Source organism: Meleagris gallopavo, chromosome 1 (genome assembly GCF_000146605.3).
Source record: "Meleagris gallopavo isolate NT-WF06-2002-E0010 breed Aviagen turkey brand Nicholas breeding stock chromosome 1, Turkey_5.1, whole genome shotgun sequence".
Taxonomy (NCBI): Eukaryota; Metazoa; Chordata; class Aves; order Galliformes; family Phasianidae; genus Meleagris; species Meleagris gallopavo.
This window is the reverse complement of record NC_015011.2, coordinates 37,295,017-37,315,571: the sequence shown is the minus strand read 5'-3', so window position 1 is coordinate 37,315,571 and position 20,555 is coordinate 37,295,017. Positions and strand designations below refer to the sequence as shown.

General features: G+C 43.7%; 1 long non-coding RNA gene and 1 pseudogene across 1 annotated transcript; one reads left to right on the top strand and one right to left on the bottom strand.

The window, feature by feature from the left end:
• Nucleotides 1-453: 453 nt before the first annotated feature.
• LOC100538506 lies at nucleotides 454-2,069 on the bottom strand (annotated as a pseudogene).
• Nucleotides 2,070-2,168: 99 nt separating this feature from the next.
• LOC109366331 lies at nucleotides 2,169-4,025 on the top strand. Its single transcript, XR_002112620.2, has 2 exons — nucleotides 2,169-2,654; nucleotides 3,344-4,025. It is a non-coding gene; the product is annotated as an uncharacterized LOC109366331 (long non-coding RNA).
• The last annotated feature ends 16,530 nt before the right edge of the window (nucleotides 4,026-20,555 follow it).

Sequence of the window (20,555 nt, the reverse complement as noted above, 5' to 3'; positions counted from 1 at the left end):
TAAGCCCAGTTCATATCATATTATCAACATCCAACATCATTCTAATTTGTTGTAAAGTATACGAAGTACAGACTGTTACTTCATCAAGCTCAAAGTTTAGCTTTTCCTGGCTGAAGTTGTAAGTTCTGAAGTTTCATTGCCATGCTGTATAGAAACTGCTGAATCACGGCCTGAACCTCTGATTGATCACCTGAGGCAAGCAATGAGGCAGCCGTGAAAGCATAGGTGAAGGCAATTCACCTGTGCTGCTGGAAAGGGTGGAGCTTGCCTCCACCTCTCCTAGACCCATTTAAGAGCTGACTACCAGTGGGGAAGGATCTCTCTGGAGATTCCTCCTTTGGAGTTTTACAGCAAGCTCAGGACATGGGTAAGTACTCTATCTATTCTCTTTTGGTATAATAGCCTGTTTAGCCAAACTCTCTGGTGTACTTCATAATTATAACATCTGTACATTTATTGATTATACACCATACCCATGTTCCCAGAAATCTTCAATTTGCCTTGAAAGAAGGCTGTCTAAGGATTCATATTGCTAGTCATCAGAGCTAACAAATCAGTGTCAGCCACTGTAATTGTACAGTCTGCTTTCTTATCTGCATTAACTGCTACTGAGCCTTTACCATTCTTCACATTTACTATGCAAGTTGCCTCCTTCCCACCAGGACCATATTTTATTCTGAAAGCAAAGACCCCACCAATTTTCTTGACAAATTGCTCTCTTTCCTCTTGGAGCTTCTTTTCTACCTCTTTGAAGACCAAGTGTGACTTAAATCCATCAACAGCTGCACTGAGAGGCACAGCTGTAACTTGGCCATCACTGGCAGCTCTGGGGAAGTCCATGGCGTACAGTGTCACCACCACAGCCCTGCTGAGGCCCAGGTTGTGCTGCAGCACCTGCTGCATGCCATCTACCTGCTGCCTCCTGGCCAGCCCATGCAGCTGCCAGCAGAGTTTGGCGCACTGTGCCAGGCCTGTAGCACCAAGGGGATGTCCTTTGGAAATCAAGCCACCGCTAGGATTAATGACCCATTTTCCTCTGTGAGTGTTGTCTCCTCTGTCAATCAGGTCATGCTTTTCCTTCTGGGCAGAGTCCAAGACCTTTGTAGATAATGAACTCATTAACCGAGGAACAGTCATGGAGTTCAATCACATTGACCTGAGTAGGTTTTAGGCCTGCTTTTTTAAAACATTTTTCTGCAGCTTTTTTAGTCATATCATAACCAACCATCTTCATACAACTGTTCTCTTCAAATGTGCTCTTTTCCACACTTTCACAAAGTCCTCACAAGCCAAAATTGCAGCTGCAGCGCCATTTGATGTTGGACAACACTGTAAGACAGTCAAGAAATAAAAAATTTTGCAGGACTGCAGGACTTCATCTAATGTGTATTCCTTTTGGAACTGGAAATATGGGTTGTTGGTTGAATGGCTGTGATTCTTCCATGCAATTTTTGCAAGGTACTCTGGATTTGTCCTGTATTTCTCCATATGTTCTTTGCCAGCATTTGCAAACATCTGTGGTGTTACTGGAGCACTTGTTAAGCCATATTTATTTATCATGATTTCTAAATGTTTGTCCATTGGATTTGTTCTGTCTGAAAAACCTGAAGCAAGGGATCCTTTTGCCATTCTCTCAAAGCCAAGTGCCAGAACACAGTCTGCCAAACCTCCCTTTACCAGCTGTCTGGACATGAACGAAGCAGTAGATCCAGTGGCACAGTTGTTAACATTAATGATAGGAATGCCAGTTAAACCCAAACCATGATAGATGGCCCACTGTCCACAGGTTGAGTCACCATAAACATAACCCACACAGGCCTGCTCTGCTGCTGAATACAGAATCCCAGCATCAGCTAAAGCCTTCTGGCCAGCCTCTTTAGGTCAGGATAATCAACACTGTTCTCACTGGGCTTTGCAAACTTGGTCATGCTGATGCCCACCACAAACGCCTGACGTCGCATGATGGTGGTGGGACCACTTTGTCCATGGGGTCGGATGAGATTCACCCAAGAGTGCTGAAGGAACTGGCAGAGGTGATAGCTGAGCTGCTTGCCGTTATCAATCAGCACTCCTTGTTGACTCGTGAGGTCCCAGAAGACTGGAGACTTGCCAGCGTGTCTCCCATCTACAAGAAGGGTTGTAGGGAGGATCTGGGGAACTATAGGCCTGTTAGCCTGACCTCAGTGCCAGGGAAGGTTATGGAGCAGATTGTCTTGAGGGAGATCACGTGGCGTGTGCGGGACAACCAGGAGATCAGGCCTAGCCAGCATGGGTTCACGAAGGGTAGGTCCTGCTTGACCAACCTGATCTCCTATGATCTAGTAACCCGTCTGGTAGAAAAGGTCTTCTCACTACAAGAAAGACATTGAGGCCCTGGAGTGGGTTCAAAGAAGGACAACAAGGCTGGAGGGGGGTCACCCCTTCAAAACTCCTTCCTCATGATGTCATGTGACATAGAATGTCCCTTTGGCCAGTTTAAGTCATCTGTCCTAATGCTGTTCCTTCACAACTCCTTGAGCCCCTCGTTGTGTATGGCCTTGGCTCTGCACAACACTGGTTAGCAGGAGCTATAAACGTTAGTGTGTTATCAACGTTGTTTTTCTCCTAGGACCAGACACTCTGAAGAAAACTATTCCATCCCAGCTGAAACTAAGGTACCTAGAAACTTCTTTTAAGTAAGAAAAATAATTTCTGGGTATAAATGCCACACTTGTAATCTGGACTGTGCTGCTTCCCTCCAACTTACTCCCAGCTGGGCTGCGAAAGGGAGTTTCTTCTTGGATACATAATCAGATTTTCCTTAGTTTCTACATCATGTTTTGCATTATGAGTATAGGGGAATGCGAGCACACAGGAGAAGCAGAGACTAGGATCAGATGAAGAAAAAAAGTATTTTATGAGAAAAAAAGTATTTGGTTTTGATGCTTTGCCAGAGTAATTCACTGCTAAGTGAATAAGAAAATAAATAACCTTCCTGATATATTATTTTTATGTAACAGAAGCATTTGTGTTGCTATTGAAGACACTAACGACATGTCTACCATGGCACTGAAAACATGGGTGGTGTCTTCCAAGTTAGAATGTGCTGTGACTTTTTCATGCCTTGAATAATTTTCTTTCCACACATGGTGTGATATATGGGCTATGAGCATGCAGTGTTTCAGCATCACTCTATCTTTTTGTGGAGAAATATTCCACACTAGACCAGCTGGGTTTAATGTCTGGCCATGCAAGCATCTCACTGGGAAGAGGACAATGAGGCCCTGTTGGATGTGGCTTTCACCTTTCCAGCTGTGTACTCCCTTCTCCATGTGCCTCTCGCCTCCGATCTCTTCCTTTGCAGTAATTCAAATGATGTACTTGGCCACCTTGGCAGTGTGGAAGAGCTGACATTTCTCCATAGTAAAAGAACTTCAATTTTGCACAAAATCTCTGTCTCGGATGCAGTGGTAGTGGCACTCTGCTAAGAGAAAGGACTGCACAGCGCTGGGCATGAATCACACGGCACATTGATAAGGATGGACATTACTCATCGGATACCATGGAGCCAGTGTGGCAGAACCGTCATGGTCTATTTTGAACTTGTTATCTCACGCTCACTTCCTCGTACATCATGCATTAGCCTCAACAATAACCTACTAAAATAACCCACATCTCTTGTTTCTAGGAAAGATCTGCTGCTGCTTACCATCATTCAATGTGTTTACTTGTGAACAAGTCTGTAAGCAGCTACAAAATGGAGTTTTAATGAAGCTATTAGTAGTTTGTCCTTACATGCATCTATGACCCACTGACTCTTGCCTGTACTCTCCCGTGCTTGGCCTTCAGAGGAGTCTAAAATTTAATATATTTAAATGTATTAAAAATTAATTAAAAACTATTTATAAAATTAAATAAATTTAATAAAGCCCAGGTTTTATTCAGAAGATAAGTTAGCTAGCCACAGTTCATTTTTTCTCTTATTTCAGATTTTTGTGCCATTTACGTCATGACCAGTCAAATTAGCACAATACTAGGGTTTTAATTAAAAACTGGCCAGCACGACTAAGCTTAGCTTTGCAAATAATATCATAAGATGAATAAGAGTAAGAAACAGAACTGACTTGAGACCAGATTTTGGCATCCTTCTGGTGAATAATAATGAAGCCTTTAAGTAATTCTGTTCCTTTCATTTTATTCATTTCTGTGGATCTGCTTCCAGGGTAGGACTCACTGCAGCATAATCTAGGCCTTTATGATTTCATATCGTTTGGAGATGAGACAGCTTTCCTGCTCCAATTCTTCAAGTATTCTGAATATTTCATAGCTTGTCTCCTGTCTTGATCTCTTCATCTTCCCTTAAAATGTGGCTAGAATTTGCTTGGATCTATCATTTTTAAGCTTTCTCCTAATTTCTTGAAAATATCACTGATTATGTGTGATGCATCTTCTGGAGATATCAGTGTTCCACTATTTTAGTCCAATATTTAAGAACAGAACTACATCTGCATGCAGTCTGAGGAATAGTTAAGTGTTTTGCTTGAAGCTATGACCATGTCTGAATTTATGCCAACATTTTTGTAATCAGGAAATCACAACCAATAAACTTTTACATCTCTATCCATTGGGAAATAGTGGGTTGTTTCCTCTGTGCTGGTAAACCCAATTTCTCTTGCCCCTTCAGATCTAGATGAAGGCTGTACCCTATCCTGTGTTTGCACCGTGCATTCAAGCCTGTCCTAGCTCTGGTTACACATGGTCCTTCCTGTCCTGTGTACGCTGCGTGTCTTGGTGATGGCACTGTGGGATACCTTTCCTGAAAGGAAGCAGCATCACTGGTACAATGTTACAGGGGGGCGATAAGTGCCAATGCTCAGAGTGCCTGCCAAGGAGGAGAAAGCAGGACTACACCTGAGGGGGCTGGTGGGATGCGGACAAGGCAAGCAGCAGATATCCACAAGGGAGGATACAAATGCAAGCAGAAGGATCAGAAAACAGAGCAAGCTTAGACTCCTCCATGCTTAGAAATACAGACATGCAGGGCCTACTAACTCTTTCATGAACATTTTCTGCTGGGAGCCTTGCGCATATTTTATCTCACACCTTACAGATAAGAATTTCCTCAGTTTTTCATATCAGATCCTTTGAGAATGTCAGAAGTCTTGCAATAAAATGCATTACCATAAAAAAGTTGTGAGCCAAGCCACACAGGAAATGTAGATCTATATTAGAATCTGAAACAGCTGAAAAGCTTTAGTCTTAAGAGCTGACCTTAGAAATCATCTGTGAATGTCTGAATATGAGTGCAGATTCAGTCCTTGGAAGCAGAAAATTTGCAAGAGGAACTCCCAGCTGCACTGCTCTCTGTGCTTGGGAACCTCTCTTGTGCTCTCTTTAGGAAAAGGTAGATTTTTCTTTCCTTTTTTCCTTACGGGAAGGGAACAAGGGCAAGAAGTAGTTTGTTGGAAGCCATGGCTACAATGGGCTTTGTTTCTATTAATCTATGGGTATATTACAAATTGCAGGAACTGCAACCAATTGAATCAGTGGTGCGTATCTTCACTTATATTTACCATATTAACTTCCATGGAGGTCAGAGAGGGTTATCTGTATAAAGCATCTAGGGAATTATCTTTCTAACCCATAAACAATAAGTCTTAAACTATTAGAAAGCATAATTGTTTTAAATCCAGTTCATCTGAAACATTCTGAACATGTTTTTCCTGAGTACAGAGGTTAGTCTCTAGAAGCTGGGTCAGAAAAGACATATGAAGGAGGCTTTATTCTTCTAAGCTGAACAGAATTAGTCATTTTTTAGTGTCCCCACATGTCCGTTCCCCTTGTTCTCTCAGATACACCCTATTTCTTTTCCTCCCCTGCTCTGGTTTCCTATTTGCTCCTATAGTAGAAGTCCTTGGCAGGCTGTAAAATGTTGAGTAGATGCAGGCAGACTCAGTGTTCTCTGAGCCCATAGGCATACATCCATCCTTGGCCAGATGCCGTAGCCTAAAGTGTTCTGCACACTAACTTCTGCCCTGGGTATTTGATGCATCCATGGCACCAAATCCTATTTCTATAGCTGTAAATGTAAATTAGTGCTCCTGGTGGTCACGTTTCAGCAACATTTTTACAGATGAACACTGCCTGGTTTGTATATCTGCTATTGTAAGCCCATAAGTCTCTCAACACAGTAGCTTGCAGGGTCTGAAAATAAGGTTTACTGTGAATTCAAGAGAGAAGCAAACATGTAGAATGGGCTTATGAAAGAGTTAAGGCAATTTATTTTACTCTGCAAAGCAATATATTTGTATCGCTATGCCTGTGTATTTTCTGCTATTATAAGCAATACAAAAGCTACGCGGTATCTACACATTCTGTGAGGTGTTAGCAACCATTTTAATCACCACCTGGAGGAGACAGCCAGCTGTAAGCCTGCAGCTGGTTTTAGCTCATGGGAGGAACAAGCATTGTATATTTTTTACCAGGGAAGAAATCGACAGCTTTATGTGCATTGATGAAGTATGCCGTCACTTGGTATTGCTGACAGGGCGCAGGGTGGTGGCCCATCTTTGGGTCACCTCCCAGACAGGTCTGCCTGCACGTAATGCTGCCATGCCATCGCCTTGATTCTGTGGCACAAATGTGGGGGATTCCCCCACATTCCTCAGGAGTGGCAGCACAGTGTTCACGTTGCTGGTAACTGTGCCCTGTACTGTGTACCAGGAGCTCAGCACTGCCACCACCTCCAGAAACACAACATCCACTGCACAGCCTATCACAAGTTCATTACAACTTAAAAATAGGTTCTTAATCTGGGGACTTGGTACTGTTGTTCTTCACTTCAGGTTGGAAGTAATGTTCATGGGAATACAGAAGAGACAAATCCTTTCTGTCTTTTAATCCATGAGCAGCAACACAGCAGGATAAGCAGTGCCGACTTGCACACCAGGCCGGCAGCAGACAGGCATGCCTGTGTGACAGCGCAGTGTCCCCATCTCACACACACATGAACACAATGCTCACCCGCAGTCATTCCTGACCTATTACAGAATGTGTTTGTGTGTCGGCTCTTGTATTTTTAGCATTTATTTTTGTGGTACTGATTTTATATCCCACTGAGCAGAGGAGACTTGAAATAAGCAGCCTTGCGGCAGCGCAGAACTATTTCCTCGTCTTCCTTCCCATATGAAATTCTGTTTTGAAAATAGCATCTATCAGATATTTCTTACCTCTCAGACCTGCTGTTTGGGTTTTCCTGCACATAAGTAACTTGCAGGGAACAAAACTAAGACACTATATGCTCCTCCAGATTGCAATTATTTTTTGTAATTAAAAAATCACTCCCTTGCTGTTTCTCTCCTTCAGGATGATTATTTAATGTAAATGAGTCCTTCTTGCACAGACACTGCCTCTCTTTCTTAGCCTTTTCATCTCTGCCAGGGCTGATTAAAAAGCCTGCCTATGGCCGAGAGCTCGACTCATGTTTGGGAATAAAACTGCAATCTAATGTTGCAATTGCAGTGGGATAAAAGGCCTCTTTGTGCTCCTTCCCGCATGTCTGGATGCTGAAACCTGCCTGCCCTGGGGGCTCAGCCCCTAGTGGGGCAGCAGGGCAGAATGTGAGCCACTCATGCTGGAGGCAGGGTGCTGGGCACTACCCTGCCCACAGTACCCAGGGAAGCCCAGCCTGCAGCACCTGCCTGCCTGGCCCATGCACCTCCTTGAGTTTTTCCACTCAAACAACAGGCCGGAGGAGCTTAATTGTATGGTTTAGTTTGTTTCCTTTGTTTTGATACAAGGGAAACAGGGAGAGCTGCCTCTAGGCAACATTTGGAGGTCAGAGTTTACAATTTAAGCACATATAAAATGAAGATTATGTGGCACTAGTGGTTAAACAGCAGAGCATCCCTGCAGCAAGATAATAATAGAAGGCACAAAACCCATCTGTATCTTCTCCCACGTTCCCTCCTGTAGTTCCCCATACTCCCACAGCACCTCTGGCTTTCCCCTTTCACAGACAAAGAGCTTTCTGAGCCCCATCTCTCCTTTTCTGGGTTCACTGAGCTTCCTGCCCTTTGCATCACTGTGCCAAGAGCCCGAGGGCTGGCTTGCTGCCCTGTCCCCATCTCTGTGTTGAGCCTCTCTCCTTGTGGGACTTGTGCTCTTGGGACTCAGGTCCCCATGGCCATGGGAAAGGAAGAGATGTTTTGGCCACATAGGCCTCAGCCCACAAGAGCAGGGATCTGTTCAGCCTCTGTGTGGGCGAGCCCTGCCCTATCAGACCCAACCTCAATGGAGGCCGCACTCCTCCTAAGGCAGCCATGTGCCAAGAGCAGACACCACACACCCTGTGACGCTTCTCCTCCAGAGAGCACAGCCCAGCTGTGAGCAATGGGCTGCGCTGCTGGAAGGCAGGAGGCCATGCTTCCTGCAGCCAGGATTTAAACACGAGAGTAAGGCTAAGCCTCTGTTTACCTTTCTTTCTTGGCACCTCCCTAAAGATTTTCAGTAGGAACTGCTGAGTGCTCCACACTTAAAAAAATACACAAATGCAGCAAGCATTGGAAGTCAAAACTAGGCCGATATTTTTGTTTGTTTAAGGTTGGACTGAAGTATTAGTAGATTATGCATCTCATTCACTCGTCTCACTTATAGGTAATGTCCTCAGCACCTGCCAAATTTCCTATGGCACTGTTAATGGTTGTAATGCTCATGGAACAGCATACATCAGCCTCATATGCAGAAATAGCCATGAGGGTAAAAAGAACACTATTCCCATGTCTTGATTCTCAGGCAGCAGTCATCATGTAAAAACTTTCACTATAAAATCTTTTAAGGAAAAAATATATGAAAGAAGAAAAAAATAGGAAATGAGATTAGAATAACTTTTCCCCCCCCCCCCAGTTTCCCTGTTCCCAGACTTTCTCATTAGGAAAGAAACGTATTTTAACTATCCTGGAGGAGGTTATCAAAGGGAGTTTATAAGCAGAACACAGAATCCCTTCTGTGAACAAATGGATGCATTTGAGAAATGCATACTGCCCTTATCTCAGGGCATTCTTAGTAAAGAAACTGAATTTCTGAAATTACTGAATTTAATATCTAGCATACATGGGTAATTCAGTCAGCATTTGAACAAAAACAAATGCTATGTGGATCATTTCTAACCCAGTTAATCTTTGGAAATCTCTCACATCTTACACACCCTATACTCTGAGTAAATAAAGGAGAAATTACCAGAATTTCTTCAAATTGGGCCACAGTGAGCACACGTGATATACAGTTGACTCCTGACTGGCAAGGTGAGCGTTTCATAGTGCAGACATTTGTGGTAACATGTGAAATTTGCTTTTTGTAAATACTCACAGTTTCTTAGAACATGAATGCCTAATGAACAACCCTGCCAGAAAGCAAATTCAACAAATGTTTGGGGAAGAGGAAATGAAGAAGACACAATAACAGCAAAAGTGAATTCAGCTGCTACCCTGAGTGAATATTCATAAACATTTTGTCTTTAAATTATCAGGCTGGTTTTTAAACTCCCTTTTGAGAAGATGACTGGAATTGTATGCTTATCAGCAGATGGAAATTAACTAATTCTGTAGGCAGAAGGCAACATTACCTTCTTGCAACTTAGGCTCTCATGCTGAGAACAGTCAGTGTCCAATTACACAGGTCGGTACATAAATCAATATGCACATCTGCTGCTGAGTGATTTTCTGAAACACCTTTGTAAGCTCCATGGCTAAATCCTTTTGGGTTCAGTAGAAGAATAATGGCATATTCATAATAGGACTTGGGTATCTGTGTCTGTCTTCACAAGGTCACTGTCTTCCCTTTGGTTCTGTATACAGAAATTTTCACTTTCCACAATCAAGACCTTTTCTTGTTTGGTTTATGTCATGTCTGATCACCTTTCAAGTCCAGTCAGCACAGCAGCCTTGCTTTGCAAGAAGGGATGGGGGGAAGTGTTTTCCCCAGTGCCTCTCTCCAACTATAGCATAGCCTCTGGGGCTGCAATTAGGACCCCTTACATCCATTATGAGCTTGGGGGAGGGAGTCAAACTCAGGCATCTCACTTGCATGGTCAGTACTGCAATTTCAAGAGGAAAAGAGAGGCATTATTACCCCATCTTTTGACAACAACTGACTTATATTAGATGTACTAAAAAAATATGCGCTCTCTCTGCGATTTCTTAAGGCACTGCTTTTTTCTTTCCATTGCAGTAATTTTTCTTGTTCAGATGACTATAAAAAATGGATCAGAGAGACAACTGATCAAATGAAGGCTGTTGGAAATTAGCCAGTTTGATTAATTAGCTGGCTATTTCCTAGCAGAGTTTTAATCTGACAAACACTAGTCAGCCAGCGGCAGAACAGCTTGTGGTATAACTTAATACATGTAATTATATTCTATGTAGATTGGATTTTTTTCAAACAGGTCACCATTCAAGGCTGAAGGCATGTCATAATTGATCAGATTTTAATCCTTCTGCAGTGTGGCCTCATAAACAGATTGTTAGTATACATTTATTACAACATCTGAGAAAGCCTCACGAAATCACTTTTAATATTAATTATTTAGGTAACTTGCCAGAAACAAATCTTCAGGGGATGATAAATAACATTAATGCAGTCATCAGTTCTGATTGATTCCTCCTCAGCTGACAAAAATGAACTTTAATTGCCAGTAGCCCCAGGCAAAGTCAGAACACTATGACTGCTCCCAGAACAGCTAATTTCAGCTGAGTGCTCAGTGATGGATGTTTAGCAGACGTACCAACATGGTCTTATTCTGCGCTGCTGTCATTATTTCAGAGAGTGAAAAAGAAAGGTTTATGGACTTCATTATAGCAGGGTTAGAGTGATTTTTTTGCTTGCATACCCTCTTCCATTTCCCTCACAAAACCTGAGTTGTGTAAATGCTTCCACAGCAGCACATGTTGTCTCATTCTCTTACAGCCCACCACAGCTCCAGGGCAGGGATGAGCCCTGTGGTTTTGTGCTTTCTCAGCCCAGCACTGGGAATTCAAATCAGGATGAAGCTGTAGAACAGTCTCCATTCAGGCTTCCTCTCCTAAAGCTCCCCTCAGACAAACTGTGGAGGATTACCTAGGCAAGCAAGCTGTGGCTGCAAAGCCTGGATGACAGGGAGGGAGGAGTGTGGTGCTCTTTCTCCAGGGCAAGGTTAGCATTTACACTGGAGATGCTGTTTACACATGAGCAGTGCACAGAACAGACCTTTAACAAAGACTGATGTGGAGAAGGGAGTTTCAGCAGGGCAGATCTAGCTGCAAATAGCTTTGTTTCCTCCTCAGCTGTCTCCAGGAGCAGAAAGTCTGCTGTCTTTCTCTGGTCATGGAGCATTGAACAGGGGCTAATCCTGGCTGGACTCCAGTATGTGCAAGGGGTATATGCCTTTCTGTGACACTGCTGCACTTTGTATGTTGCTGCACAATACCAAATCCTGGCTTTCTTGTTTCCTCATAGCCCTAAGGATTAAGCCCCTCATCAAAATGTTGTCTTTGCTAGAAAATTAATGTCACCTCTTCCAGTCTTGATAAGTACCTACCAGAGGAGGCAGTTGCAGTGGCTCCTCCCTACCCTAGTAGGGATACCTGCGTAGTCATAGTTGGTATCCTGTCTCTGCTAATGAGTGATGGTCTGTGCTGACTGACTGTGCATCCCAAACTACTTGCTCCCCGCTATTTTACAGCTGCTTCAGGTATGGGCAGCAGGCTCATAGGATCATAGAACGGTTTAGGCTTAGGTTTAAGGAAGGGACCTTAAAGACCATCCAAGTCCAACCCCTGGCCATGGGCAGGGCTGCCACCCACCCAGGAACCCATCCAACCAGGTCTTGAATGCCTCCAAGAATGGGACGCCCACAGCTTCTTTGGGCAGCCTCTATCAGAGCCTCACCACCCTCTGAGTAAAGATTTTCTTCCTAACATCTAAATTAAATTTTCCATCTTTTAGTTTAAAGCCATTCCACCTTGTCCTATCACTATTAGGCTGTGTAAAAATGTAGTGCCCCTCCTGCTTATAAGCTCCCTTCATTACTGGAGAAATGGTCAGTTGATGGTCGTAGCATAGGACAGCAGAGTAATGATTCCTGTGCATAAAAATGAAACAGTTCAATTAAAATATTCTCAAACGAGTGGATTTTTTTTTTTTACCTCTCAAAATCACTCCATTGTAGATCCAAGCTTAATGAAAATGATGAATCCTGCGGCCTGAATATGTAGATAAATGTAGATGGATCATACCGTTCCCTTCTGGCCAAACACTCTATGAAAGAGCTTTTCTGAAACACGCAACTCCTCCTTGATTATGCAGCTTTCTCAAAAAAGCCCTATTATTTTTTTTCATGTAAATACAACCGGAGGAAGATGGCTTTTGATTTATACACAAATCAATACTGCCTTCTGATTGAACCCTGCTCTGCACCACTGTAATTATATTCATGGATTTTGTGTAGGTGTAAGACAGGAAGCAATTATCAGCCGCAGCCATGAAAGAATATGAAAGAAATCTCACTCTTCCCTGGAACCATATCATCAACGACATTCTCTGTCTAACATCAGCCCCTTTCACATGACTTCTGCTAAGGGCACTGTTGTTTAGCTGAGGAATAAGCAATAGCAGAGAGCTGTGAGAGAAGAGGCTGAGTAACATCTGCATGAATTTAGGGTGCTGCAGAATTTTGAGCTCTATCTTCCTTCAAAAGCTAAGGATTTTAATTAATATCCAAGCTGGTGATGCGTTTTACTTCAAATATTTTCTATTTATCTCAGATTTAATGAAGGTTGCAGTTTATTCCTTAGTGATTCTCTGCAACGACAGCTGTCGCAGGATTATTTAAGGGAGGTGTCATTGAGGTGGTTTCACTGGGAAAAGGCCTAGTAAAATATATGTGTGCATAGTCTGCTCAGGGATGATCTGAATCATTATAATTGCCAGGGGGCTAAGGAGGGACAGGGCTCACTTGTGTGCAGAACAGCCCCACTGACTGGGCAGTGCCCAGGCTGGGCTGGTCCAGGGCAGAAAGTGCCCCAGACATGATTGATCTTGCTGGGCCTGGGGCTCTCAAGTTCACTGAACTGATTTGCCCCTTCTCTTGTTTTGTGAGGTGCTTCAGCAGTGGGATTGTAGCATGAACCTCATATCATATCACACTTATTATATCATCGGCTGGAGAGTTTCTATTTATGGCTGCTCTTCCACCTCTTAGAGGGCCACTTCCAACTAGATTTAAAGCCAATGTGCCTGAAGTGGGGTTTTTTAATGGCAGTAATTAACCTTTGAATTGCCAGCTTCACCCTTGCTTATTCCTTTCCATCAGAGCATTTTGTGCTTGTGTAAAAATCCTCGTGGAAAATGTGGACCATGTATTTGCACTTACTGTACAGCTCATTTAGGTTCGAAGAGCAGGAATCTACTGGCACTGTAAGATGGTGGGGTTTTTTTGTTTCTTTTTTCCCCCCATTTGCAATGAGGTTTTTGCATTATGAACCCAATTTAACATCTTAGTGCAAAGCAGATTATCAAAATTTTTATTAGAATAAAAATTGTGATGTTCATAGATTATAAATTGAAAAACATTGTTGATTTATTTGGGACTTAAAGAAAGATTCAGAAGGTTAACTTTTCTCCCTTTGACAAAGTACTAGCTGGGAGGGCTGATCTCTGCAGCAGGCATGTTCACATCTTCTGTGGAGATCCTATATCCATAAGATGTCCCTAAGGGACAGTTTTAACCTATCCTAAAGACGATGACTGGCAGCTGGGACCTCGGGGTCATCAGTACCACAGCTGCTCTGCACTGTTGTGCCCAGTAGCACTGGTGTGTTCATCTCAAACATATGCTACACCGCTGTTAATTTTTACAACACATAGGCTGACGCTATGGCTCAGTGCTGGCTGAAGCTTTCTGGAACAAAGTTAACCTGGCAGATTTTTTTGGAGATGGTTAAAGGTACATTTCCACTGACAAGGTATACAGCCAGTGTTACTCAAGGCCAAGTCCAGAGTGACAGGTCTGCAGGTTTGAGAGGGGCCTGAAAGTGGTCTTAGCCTTAGGGAAGCTCAGACCAGTGGGAAGGAGGTACACGTCCCCAGCAGACTTCTGCTGCTGAGATAAAGAAAGAGTGCTGAATCCCAATCCGTCAGGCTGTCACTATAACAAAACACAATGAACCTATGCTGCTCTTGGTTGACTCAGTTCTGCACAGGCAGTGGCTAGGGGGCTGTAAGCAGAGGCTGGGGGCACTTTGCATTGCTGTAGTTCTGAAATATTTATTACACAAGGAGATAGGATGCCATTCAATGAGAGCTAACGCCCCTTGCTCTCTCCTTCAGCTAGCTAGGCTGCTTGCCTTTTTTTATTTTGGATTTACACTGCTAGTGAAAATGTATGTTCCTTGTGATTTCAAACAGCTGGATCCTGTATTGGAGGGCTCCAGCTCCCAGAGTTCAATCTAGATTTCTGGAAATTTACATAAATACTAACACGAATACACAAATAAATGGGCTGGCTGAGAAGCACACCCTGTGGCTTCTAGCCTTTCTCATTGGATGGGGTTTTGTTGCTCTTGGGTTTCAGGGTAACCCCCATTTAACTAATGAAAGGCCAGAAAGGTATGTTATGCAGCAGTGTTTGCTTTGTGGGAAGGATCCCAACAGCTTACGAAGTAGCATGTGTATTGCTTTTGAAATAGCTCTCGGCACTAGGATTCAAAGCGGACTGGTGACTTTAAGATGCACATAGACACAGAAGGGCAGGTTGGCTTGTGAGTGCATGGCTTCACAACCAGGGCTTTTGTGGTGGGTTTTTCCTTTCTATCTTTTTCAGGGGGATGGGAGTAAAGAACATATTTCTCCCCCTCAGTCTTGGTGTTTGCCTTTCGTCATTCACTGCAATCTCAAGCTTCCTGTATTTGAGTAAATAATGTTATCATCTGTTTCCAGAAATGGTTTGGGACAAATTCTTCTTAGAAGTCCTTCCCACGCAGTTATATTTTGGTGTCCTTTATTTCCCAGGCAGGCAGCAAGACCTCATGGGGAGGCTATATCAGTTTCCCCTCCCCGCCCGTCAGCTGTCTACTGTATTCAGATAGGACCACCTTACGGGATGCGTTGTAACAGTGAAATAATCATCTGCAGTGTTTTCCATGCCACTGCCAGGAGAACGTGCATTTTTACTGACAAAGCAAGCTTTGAAAATTCAAAACAAAAGTTAAAACAAAGATTTCTGAACCTGCATCTGTGACCTGTTCTTGAGCAAAAGCAGAGTTTTATTAGCACAAAAGCACTCAGAATGAGTTAGTGAGTTGTCTCTGAGATACAGGCAGTCACTCACATGCCAAGAGCCTGACAATTCTGCATTCCGCTGCACGATGAACCATAACTCACTTCAGCTGTTTTGCTGTGAGGAGAGGCTGCTGTCTGCAGAGGGCACGCCTCCTCCCGCCCATCTAACACCAAGTGTCTTCTGAAGGGCTGGGAGCCCTCTGGAAAGCCTCGCTGGCCAGATGAACAGCCTCAAGCCCGACCTGACAGCAGTCAGCACAATAAAGAAGATTACTGTGAGTTAAGCAGAGGATTCGCCAGGCCTCAGCTTGTGGTTGCAGCTCCAGTCACTGGGGCTGGTGGCCTCCCCTGGGCAGATTGTGGCATGAGGGCTGGAACCAACTCGCCTGCTTTTGCAACATGAAAGATAGGCATCAGCTCTGGCCAGGGCGAGCATGAAACCGGCTTGTGGCAGAGGCCAAAGGGGAGCTTCTTGTCAAGTCACAAGCAGTCACCCACCTGTCCATGGCCACTACACCTCACCCATCCCAGCCATTCCTCTCTCCTCCCAGGCAGTGTTTTCATCCTCACCAGCTCCTCTCCACAGAGCTGATTGTAACAATGCCTATGAGGTTGTTTTTCTGTAGAAAAAGTAGTAGAAATAATCTTTCCTTGAGGAGCTGTTACATGAGTCACCTGAGGGAAAGAGAGCGTGTTGCTCCATGTCTGAGCCAGATGTGTGAGGTTCCTTGAGAGTAGGGGCCATGTGTAGTCATCCAGTGAAACAAAACACAAATTTTACTACTCCACTGTTTTCCCATTAGTTCAAAGCACAAAAGCTCTACACAAGTGCAGAGTGCTTAAATTTTTCAGTTTGATTAGCTTAGCTAGGCTGTGGGGAAGGTCCAAGGACAAGTTAAGGGTTAAAGATATTTTTCTCCCATTTTCTCTGTTGGATGTTGCCGTCTTATCACAGACAGGAGAAGGAGACCAGCTAAAGGCCTTGGCTTTGTAATGATGAGTAACAGACAGGGGCTGTGGATGAGAAACATGCTCCGGTTGAGATAATGGGGGCATGAGATGACATGCTTCACTCCAGTATTCCTTTGTGGTTGTGAAGAGTTGTGCATGGAGAGGTGAACTCAGTTGTCTTGGCTGCAAGAACCCATGGAAGCTCCTATTAAACACTAACTCTGTAATATGTCTCTAATGACCATAACAATCACAGTTACCAAGATTGCAGATGATGTTGGGCTCCATGTCTGCACAAACTTCACGTACATTATTGTGTACACACAATAATGTATAAAATATGTAAAACAAATATGTAATAACATATTACATATGTGATTACGGATGGCTTATGTACTACATGAGTGCAACACACATTGGATGGCCCACATTGGAGGCAGTGTGGCACAGGGAGAGAAGTGAGTCTTTAAGAGAGGTGAAATATTATCGATGAGAACATTTCTGTTTGGGTTTTTTTTAGGAAAGGCGCTTGACCTTGTTCATGACAGAATATTTTACCATAGAAAGAAGCAACTTCTGTGCTGTACAGAGACATGTTTCTCAGCCAGCAAGACAGAAGAGAATGAGGAAGACTTGGAGAAAGGGGGTCTCTGCCAACTGCAATCTGCTGTTTATGAGATTCATAGCTTAACCATCCACATTTCAGGTCTTGTTTCAGAACAAGTGTACCACTGATCTCATCTAGACAGCAGGCCCAGGTTCTGCAGCTGTGCTCTCACAAGGTGCGTCAGTCATGATGTGTGGGAATGAGTCTGAACAAATGTTCTTATTTTTCCTCTTTCCTGAGTGTTTTCAGTTTTGATTGGATGACAGCATTTGGAGAAAACAGCTCTGTCTTTGAGAGGCATGCTAACTTCAGAATAAGGCATAAAAACAGCTGATATTTTAAGGCAGATGATTAAAATAGACATCTGCGGGGCTAGAATACTACAGCTGCTTAATGCAGCTTTGAATCAGCAGATTCAGGTACAGACAATGTCCTAATTAATTTCAACTCTCCTTGTTATTTTGATGCATACACAGTGATGTACATTGAGATGGAGTAGCAAGGTGCACACTACATTGCTGATCACAGGATACCTGCTGCTATTTTCAGACATAGGGTGTGGGGCCAGGAGTCTGATATCATATGCCAGTTTCCGCTGTGCTTTATTTTCACATGCTAGAGGAGCTGCTGACATTCAGGGCATCCCAGAGTGCCTCCTCTCTTCTCTCCCCAGCCCTTGTAAATGAGATGGGGTGGAAGAGCCTGAATCCTTCTATAAGATATTTTTCAACACAGAAGGAATGCAAAGATTTGAAACTAGATAGGAATTAAGGGTCAGAAGGAGGAGGGAGTGTTGCAAGCCAGGAGTGCTCCTTTTCTGTTTTGAGAATGAAATTTTTGCACCATGAAAGAAGAGCAGATTCCTTAGTAGCACATAGGATTAACTTCAGCACCCATAAATGCATCCATATAGCATCAGATCCTATAGGTTGCCACACATACCTTGGCAGAAGAGGATAATTATTATCCCTACAGAGAACTGCAGTGGATTCGTAGTGTGGGTTACCTGGAAATATTTGAGTTGGGGGAGCGGTGGTGTTACATGGCATGGAAGCACTGTGTTTCATCCCTTTGAAGCTGACTCTTTGTTCTGTTTTGGCTGGCTGTGGTGCCAGGTGAAAGGGGTGCTTCATGTGCTGTAATGTGAATTCCTCACTATTTGCTTTGCATCCTTATCAAAGCTGGCAATACTGCTGCCTCCCCAGTCTGTCATCAGAGAGGAAGTCTCTCCATTGAGAGCCTCGTTCTTTGACCTGCATTATGAGAAGGTAAATTACATTCCCATAAAGACCCATCTTGATAAGCTAGCTCAAAGAAGCCATGTGTGCGCTTTGTAAACCATGCTGATTAACTTCCTTTTAAAGTGGAACTGAGTCCCCAGGGCTTGTCCTGCCTAAAAAGGGTTGCAATTAAATATGCTGGAAAGTGTTTGTCCCATAGTCAAGGTAATTTCAGGGTGTACAGTCACTGACCTCAGCCTGGACACCCGAAGGTGGAATTGCCGGCCAGCCTGTTGAGTTACTGGGGCTGCCTTTCAGCTCAGGAGCATAGCAACTAGTCTGGTGTCTAAACTGTCATGAATTTGTGCTGTCCCATGGCATTATGTCTGTGCTGGGCAAACCTTCCTACCAAGATCCTGACAAAGAAGGCTGTTCAGCATCCTCCTCTGCCCCTTTTGTTTCTGCTCACTCCAGATGTTCTCTAAATAGCAACAGATTTCTTTAATAAGGAGGGAAAGGAGGTGCCAGCTGTAGTTGGTGCAAGTGCAGCTGCTCCAGGACTGTTCGCTGGGCAGCTGGACGTGGCTGCAGCTCCTACAGACCCAGATGAACTGCCTGTAAACCACCCATCATGGTAGCCACCTGCAGCAGGGCTGTATGGTTCTGCATGCTGAGTTTCTGTAGATGTGGGACTTCTTCCCCATTAGGTGGCTGCTGTCAGGGTTTGCTGACTCCTCCAAGCAGGGACTTTTTGGACAAGGGGCATTGGTCCCTCGAAGGCAGAGGAAAGACAGGAGGGTGCATGAGCATGGGGCACATCAGGAAGTCACTAAGCACAGTGGTGGGAGCTCAGCATGATTGCACCCTGCACAGGTGCTTTCCATAGTGTTAACCTAAGAGATGTGCCCCTGCAGATGCACTGCATGCATCACCTGACTTTTTGTGCCATGTGCTAGGGGCAACCTCTCCCCATCCTTTTAAATGTTAGTTTTTGATATTTGGTCTCAAGCATTCGTTTTCAATTCTGTATTTTCCAACTCCTGCACTTGCAACAGGTCTTCTGTTAGACTTCCATTTACAAGGTCTTTGAGACACTGCTGAACTTTGCTGTAGAATTTCCTGCTGCTTTCCTCCTTTTTATTACTTAGGAATTCTAGTGAGTTTTAACTAGAAATCCTGATATAATTGTGCCTATTTCTGTAAACAGTTTTGAACAAAAGGGAGTGTTATTCAATGCTTTAGCATTTAGGATTTCTAAATATTTACTGAATTAATAAACTAGCCAAAAAAGAGAAAAGTCCCCATAGAGACAGACTGCAATGATATCAGCTAATGTTAAATGTTTTGTTGGAGCAAAGAAACTCACATGTTATTGAGGATAGCTAGCATCTGCAGCGGGATCTAACAAAGGCAACAATGACATCAGAAGTACCCCAGTTTATGTCACTTACTGCCAGAAACACCAAGTTATTTGAGATCAGATTTAGGATTACACTTTGGTGCTTGGTTGGGGCTTGTTGCAGAGAAGCTGCAGGCATATGCTAGCTGAAGCTAGTTCTTGCCTCTGGAAAGCACTGTGTGAGTCACCTTGCTTTGCTGGTAGCTGCTGGTGATGCTGAGCCAGGATGGCAGGGGAAGGCACCAGGCAATGGGGGTAGTGGCTGATAGTGCCCTGCAGTCACCATCAAGTCAGTGTCCTTTCTCTAAAATCCAGAAGTTTTCTTAGCTTACTGCCTTATACACATGAGATCTAGTGCAAAACTGAAAAGGACAGAGCCTGCACTAAACAGGCAGCATAAGAGCAGCCTAGGAGAAGTGAAAAATGAAATAATCAGACTTGGAACAAAAACAAATTTTATAGAGGTTGCACAATTTGACAGAGATGGTGCAATTGGGTGGTTGTCCCACTCCCTCCATTCCCAGTGATTCCCAGAAGGAAAAATCCAGCTTGCCCTCATCCCACGGTTGCACAGAGGGAGCAAGGCTGGGGGCTGTGGCTTATGATATGAATTAGCTGCTCCTGGGTGTTTCTTGCTTTATGTTATACTGCTGCATCATGGTACTGGAGGAGGGAGCTCAGCCCTTCCTCCTGACTGATTTGGAAAACTCCTGATCTTGGAACTTATAGCTTGAGAAGAAAAGCACTGAATGGGAACTTCTGAACCCTGAAGTGAACTCTTCCTTCTTTCACCAGTATTTATGGTACTGGTTTCATAAGAACAACATCATGATGTGTTGGGAAAAATATGCATCTAATATTTGTAGTCATTTTGTCCCTATTGCCTCAGATGAGTTTCAGACACTGTTAATAATAGAAGGTAGTAATCTAAGTGCAAAATTCTGCTTTTCAAAAGTCCTCAGTGCTGTAACATTTATGCTTCTTCAAATTATTTGCTCATCTTGGGGGAAATTAGTTCATGCCAGGATCTTGCAATAACTGAACTGTAAAATTTTACAGAGCAAATCGGCTGCAGCACAGCTCCTGT